The sequence below is a fragment of the Cucumis melo genome, chromosome 4 (genome assembly GCF_025177605.1).
Source record: "Cucumis melo cultivar AY chromosome 4, USDA_Cmelo_AY_1.0, whole genome shotgun sequence".
NCBI lineage: Eukaryota > Viridiplantae > Streptophyta > Magnoliopsida > Cucurbitales > Cucurbitaceae > Cucumis > Cucumis melo.
The window spans coordinates 25732260-25739759 of NC_066860.1; positions in this window are offsets into that span (position 1 = coordinate 25732260).

The following is a 7500-nucleotide window of genomic DNA, read 5'->3' on the forward strand; positions in this document are numbered from 1 at the left end:
GCAATCACAAGACATCTCGTATCTTCACGAACAAGCCCGCTTGGAGTGCACGCCCACACCGAGGTGCAAGCATTGTCCGCGCAAGCCCATCCGAGCATCAACTCGACACCCGCTCTCACTCCCCGCCCAACGGTCGGACGTGGCACTCCGACGAAACCCGTCCACCGAGCACAAAGCAATCGCAAGACATCTCGTATCTTCACGAACAAGCCCGCTTGGAGTGCACGCCCACACCGAGGTGCAAGCATTGTCCGCGCAAGCCCATCCGAGCATCAACTCGACACCCGCTCTCACTCCCTACCCGACGGACAAGCCCATCGTTATGGCCAAACCCCTCCACCAAGCACGAAGCAATTGCAAGACAAGCCCACTTGGAGTGCACGCCCACACCGAGGTGCAAGCATTGTCCAAGCAAAACCCATCCAAGAATGTCAATTTGACATCCCGCTCTCACTCCTTGCCCGACGTAGGGGCCCGGCATTCCATCGATTTTAACCAAACCCTTCCACCAAGCAAGAAGCAATCGCAAGACATCTCGTATCTTCACGAACAAACCCGCTTGGAGTGCACGCCCACACCGAGGTGCAAGCATTGTCCGCGCAAGCCCATCCGAGCATCAACTCGACACCCGCTCTCACTCCCCGCCCAACGGTCGGACGTGGCACTCCGATAAAACCCGTCCACCGAGCACAAAGCAATCGCAAGACATCTCGTATCTTCACGAACAAGCCCGCTTGGAGTGCACGCCCACACCGAGGTGCAAGCATTGTCCGCGCAAGCCCATCCGAGCGTCAACTCGACACCCGCTCTCACTCCCTGCCCGACGGACAAGCCCATCGTTATGGCCAAACCCCTCCGCCAAGCACGAAGCAATCGCCAAGACAAGCACACTTGGAGTGCACGCCCACACCGAGGTGCAAGCATTGTCCAAGCACGCCCATCCCGCTCTCACTCCTTGCCCGACGGTCGGATGTGGCACTCCGGCCGAACCCTTCGCCCACCAAGCACAAAGCAATCGCAAGTTATCTCGTCTCCTCACGAACAAGCCCGCTTGGAGTGCACGCCCACACCGAGGTGCAAGCATTGTCCGCGCAAGCCCATCCGAGCATCAACTCGACACCCACTCTCACTCGCCGCCGGCGGCCGGAGGTGGCACTCCGCCGGCGCCGACCCCCCAAGCATATGTGCCCATGATGGGCGCAATGTGCTTGAAGGGTCGGCGCCGCGGCATAGGGGTACCCCCGCGCCCCGCCCATGCAGGCAGGTCGCCCCCCTATATAGTACATTCTGGCTTTTTTGGGTCTGGCAGGCTTGCATATGAAAAAGCCGAAATGTCACACCATGCCATAAATCTTGATTGTGTTATTATTATGACCGGGACTTGATTGTATTATGTTTTAGACATTTAAATGAGTGTGGAAAACAAGTTTCATAATTTTTGAACCAACCAATAATATTTTATGAATTTTTATTGTTAAAAAATGAAAAATAATTTAAAAATAGTAAAACGTTTCCAAAAATTCTAATTTTTGGAGGACATCCTTTGTTTACATTGTTTAGCTCCCAGAAAAAATTTCATAACAATCCAAGCACTAGAACATAGGTTTGACATCACATTTGTGTGTTGAGTGGGCATTGCGGCACCCTGCGCGCGCGGCACCCTGCGCGCACGCCCCACGCAGACGCAGGGCCATGCGGCGCGCGCGCCCATGGCCGTGCCGCATTCGTGCGCATGGGGGCGCGCATGCTGCATGCTCGGTGGGCATGTGGGCATGCACGGTGGGGGCACGGGTTTGTTCCAACAACCTCCATAGAGTTTTTTCCATGAATTCTAGACGTGGGTGGTCACGCCCAACGCAGACGCATGCTGCGCGCGGCTTGCGCGCACGTCCCACGTAGACGCCTGGGCATGCGGCGCGCGGACACACACCCGCAGACGCATGCCGCGCTTAGCACTCTGCGCGCACGCCCAACACACGCCTGAAGGGCATGGCGCATGGTGGGCACCCTAGGCGTTCGTGTGCAAGCCTCGGCCATGGGCATGCGGCGCGCGCCCCACACACGCCCCACTGCAGTCGCCTGGGCTTGCGGCGCACGCCCCACACACGCCCGTAGACGCATGGCGCGCGCGGCCCCCTGCGCGCACGCCCCCCGCAGACGCACGGGCATGCAGCGCGCGACTCACACAAACCCACTAACGCACGGCGCGCGCGCCCATGGCCGTGCTTTGTACTCGAAGGCCTCGGCCTTGGTCCTTGACTTGCACACGAGCATACTATCTTATTCTTGGGCATTCAAAGATGATTTGCTTCAACTTTTTTTCTAGTCCAAAGCCAACCCCTCACTAACACTTATGTTTTTCGTCCTTTTACATAAGATATAACCTCCATGGCAATTGGAAGAAATAAATGAGTTGTGTGTGGGTAGGGTCGAGATGAATCTCGGTGGATCTTGGCAACAAGGCTCATCTGCCACTTACAAGCCAAGCACGCACGCCCCTTAGACGGATCCCCACGCTCGCACAAGCATCGCGTGCGCGGTGTCAAGGGCATAATTGTCCATGGTATTATTTACCGATGGTCGTATGCCCAAATACCCCCAAATCACTTTATCTTTATGTCTTGAAAGTAGTTTAGGTTAATTCTTTCGTTTAGGTGTCGCCGAGTCATAGTGTGACATTTCGGCTTTTTCATATGCAAGCCTGCCAAGGCCAAAATTCTCAATATGTACTATAGGGGGTACATGACTAAGTCCGACCCCCGCCCAAGCCTTGTCGCACTCTTTGCATGCTGAGTTATTTTCCTTGCAATTGACAGTCTTCAATGCTTTCTTTATGACGTTTTCAACTATTTACTTTCTCTCTCCCGTTTTATAAAAAACATTTTTCCAAGAACGGGAAGGGAGGCTACGTCATACCGCGAGTTTGACCGCGGATTCCGATTTTTGAACGGCTGACTTGCTGATTGAGCTAAGCAAGTGCCGCACAATCGTGTTGAGAAGTTACGATTGTGACAAGTGGTATCAGAGCCAAATTGGCTAATTGACGATAAGACCGAAACATGTCGTCGTCGAATCCATCGGGCAAGGCCCAGAAAGACCGACTAGTAGAGCTAGAAGAGCAGATGCTCTACCTAGTCGAAGTTCCCGACTCCATCCGCTACTTGGAGTCTCGCCTCGAAGAAATTTCCGAGAAAACTAATATGATCGATGCGGTAGCTGGCCGTGTCGAAGGGTTTCCGATACAAGAGTTGATGACAAGGGTCGACGCCCTGGAAACAACTGTAAACATCGGAAGAACTGTCAACTACGAGCGTGGAGACAGTTCGACGGGCTCTGTTGCCCATATTGAGGAGCGTGTTCAAGAGCTGGATAGCTCCCAAAAGACGCTGTTAGAGATGATAAACGGCATGTCAGAGGACTTCCGAGCTACCCTCGATGTCGTCAGAAATGAAATCGCAGATGTGAACGCGAGACTGAGCCTCACAATGCGAGCAATGGCAAATCAAGCTCCCGCTGGGGGAGCCATTCCGGTTAGTAGAGTGAAGATACCGGAACCAAAGCCCTTCTATGGGGCAAGAGACGCGAAGGCCCTAGAAAACTATATCTTTGACCTGGAACAGTACTTCAGGGCCACAAACACGGTTACAGAGGAAGCCAAAGTCACGTTGGCGACGATGCATCTGTCTGAGGATGCCAAGTTATGGTGGAGGTCCCGATTTGTTGACATCCAGGAGGGACGTTGCACAATAGATACTTGGGACGCTTTGAAGAGAGAGCTTCGCTCACAATTCTTCCCTGAAAATGTCGAGATCTTGGCTCGACGGAAGTTACGCGAGCTGAAACACACCGGTAGTATTCGGGAGTATGTGAAGCAGTTCGCGGGACTGATGTTGGATATACGCGATATGTCCGAGAAAGACAAAGTTTTCTGTTTTGTCGAAGGATTGAAGCCGTGGGCGAAGACAAAGCTATATGAACAAAGAGTTCAAGACCTCACGTCCGCGTACGCTGCAGCCGAACGGCTGTTTGACCTGTCTAACGATTCTCAAGATACGAGACGTCATCCAAGTTCCTCATCTGGAGGAAGTAGGAACAACCGGCCAAGTTCGCCTAAAACTACAGGAGGGGACAGACGCTTTAATGGAGATCGTAGATCCCATCAATCGAATACTGGAAACTCTTGGCGAGGATCGAGTAACCAGAATCTGTCCAATCGTCCTCTTAGTTGCTTCATATGTAAGGGACCACACATGGCCAGGGAATGCCCGAACAAAACTGCTTTCAATGCATTCCAGGCATCTCTAACCTCAGATTCAGACAATCAACAAAGTCAGACCGAGGGAGAAGTAAACCAAACAGAAGAAGTTGATAACCCTCGAATGGGGGCCTTGAAATTTCTGTCATCTCTCCAGAAAAAGGTGGGGGAGACGAACACGCCAGTGGAAAGGGGCTTAATGTACGTTGACACCTGGATCAACCAAAAGCCAACCAAAAGCACTATGGTTGACTCCGGTGCCACCCACAATTTCATAACAGAAGTAGAAGCCAAACGTCTAAATCTCCGCTGGGAGAAGGATGCTGGAAGAATGAAAGCCGTGAATTCTGCTGCCCTACCTATCATCGGACTAGTGAAACGAACGATGATAAGATTGGGAGGATGGAGTGGCCTCGTAGACTTTGTAGTGGTAAAAATGGACGACTTTGATGTGGTACTGGGAATGGAGTTCCTACTTGAACATCAGGTAATCCCAATGCCTTTGGCCAAATGCTTGGTGATCACTGGACCTACACCCTCGGTTGTACAGACTGACCTACGTCAACCAGATGGATTGAAAATGATCTCGGCCATGCAGTTAAAGAAGGGTCTCTCTCGAGACGAACCAACATTTATGGCCATCCCACTCAAATCATCAGAGAACTCAGGGGAGACAGTCCCTAAGGAGATCATGCGCGTGCTAGAGAAATACCGTGATGTGATGCCCGATAGTTTGCCCAAGTCTTTGCCACCTCGGAGAACGATTGATCATGAGATCGAGTTAGTGCCTGGAGCAAAACCGCCTGCGAAGAATGCTTATCGTATGGCGCCTCCGGAGTTAGCTGAACTTCGGAAACAGTTAGATGAACTACTGAATGCAGGGTTTATCAGGCCTGCAAAAGCTCCGTATGGGGCCCCAGTTCTTTTCCAAAGGAAGAAAGACGGGAGCTTACGACTGTGCATTGATTATCGCGCCCTAAATAAGCTCACAGTTCGTAACAAGTATCCACTTCCCATAATTACTGACTTGTTCGACCGCTTACATGGGGCGAAGTATTTTTCAAAGTTGGACTTGCGGTCGGGATACTACCAAGTGAGAATTGCAGAGGGAGATGAACCGAAGACAACCTGTGTCACCCGATATGGTGCGTTCGAATTCCTCGTAATGCCATTTGGTCTCACCAATGCCCCTGCCACCTTCTGCACGTTGATGAACCAAGTCTTCCACGAATATCTCGATAAATTCGTGGTAGTCTACCTGGATGATATAGTGGTCTATAGTACGACCATGGAGGAACATAGGGACCACCTACAAAAGGTTTTTCAGAAATTGAAGGAGAATCAACTGTACGTCAAAAGAGAAAAATGCTCTTTTGCACAAGAGCGGATAAACTTCTTGGGCCATGTGATAGAGTGTGGCCGAATTGGAATGGAAGAAGGGAAGATTGCTGCGATACGCGACTGGACGGTGCCGAAATCAGTCTCAGAGTTACGCTCCTTCCTCGGGTTGGCAAATTACTATCGTCGATTTGTCGAGGGATTCTCGAAACGAGCAAGCCCGCTGACTGAGCTACTGAAAAAAGATGTTCACTGGAATTGGGACCCCGAGTGTCAAACCGCCTTCGACGGCCTAAAGCAAGCTTTGATGGAGGGGCCACTTCTAGGGATTGCGGATGTGACCAAACCATTCGAAGTCGAGACAGATGCGTCTGATTATGCGTTGGGGGGTGTGCTCCTACAGAATGGGCACCCGATCGCATACGAAAGTCGAAAATTGAATGCAGCCGAAAGGAGGTATACTGTGTCCGAAAAAGAAATGCTCGCAGTAGTACATTGTTTGAGGGCATGGAGACAATACCTACTAGGGTCGTCGTTTGTAGTGAAGACGGACAACAGTGCAACTTGCCACTTCTTTACCCAGCCAAAGTTGACTTCGAAACAAGCAAGATGGCAGGAATTTCTGGCCGAGTTCGACTTCGAATTTGAGCACAAGAAGGGGTCGAGCAACCAGGCTGCAGATGCCCTAAGTCGAAAACAAGAACATGCAGCCATATGCCTGTTAGCTCACCTCCAGGGGAGCGAGATTGGTGGGTCGGTCAGAGACACCCTGAGAGAGTTCCTACAGAAAGATCATGCCGCTCAGAATGTCATGAATTTAGCGAAGGCGGGCAAGACACGACAGTTTTGGGTCGAGGAAGACTTGTTAGTCACAAAGGGCAACCGACTATATGTTCCAAGAGCAGGGGACTTAAGGAAGAAATTGTTGTACGAGTGTCACGACACTCTATGGGCTGGCCATCCCGGATGGCAGCGGACGTACGCCCTGTTGAAGAAGGGTTACTTTTGGCCGAATATGAGAGATGATGTCATGCAGTACACGAAGACGTGTCTCATCTGCCAACAAGATAAGGTAGAGAAGGTGAAGGTTGCTGGACTTCTTGACCCTCTACCGGTTCCAACAAGACCTTGGGAGAGTGTCTCTATGGACTTCATCACCCATCTCCCTAAGGTGGGCGACTTTGAAGCCATTTTAGTCATCATTGATCGTTTTTCAAAGTACGCCACCTTCATCCCCGCCACCAAGCAGTGTTCAGCAGAAACAACAGCTCAATTGTTCTTTAAGCACGTTGTTAAATTGTGGGGAGTCCCGACAAGTATAGTGAGCGACAGAGATGGTAGATTCATTGGCTCCTTCTGGACGGAATTATTTTCCTTCTTGGGGACGAGTCTGAACATATCATCAAGCTACCATCCCCAAACGGACGGCCAGACTGAGCGATTCAACAGCATGCTCGAGGAATACTTGCGCCATTTTGTAAACGCAAGGCAAAAGAATTGGGTCCAGCTGTTGGACGTAGCCCAATTCTGTTTCAACGCTCAGACAAGTTCATCTACAGGGAGAAGTCCATTTGAGATTGTTTCTGGGAGGCAACCAGTACTGCCACACCTTGTTGATCATCCTTTTGCAGGGAAGAACCCTCAAGCCCTCAATTTCACGAAGGAGTGGAGACAGACAAACGACATCGCCCGAGCGTACTTAGAAAAAGCATCGAAGCGGATGAAGAAGTGGGCAGATAAGAAGCGACGGCCCCTTGAGTTTCGAGCGGGAGACCAGGTACTCATCAAACTACGACCAGAGCAAGTCAGGTTTCGAGGACGCAAAGACCAACGTCTCGTCAGGAAGTACGAAGGACCAGTTGAAGTGCTGAAAAAGGTAGGGAATACTTCTTACAGAGTAGCGTTGC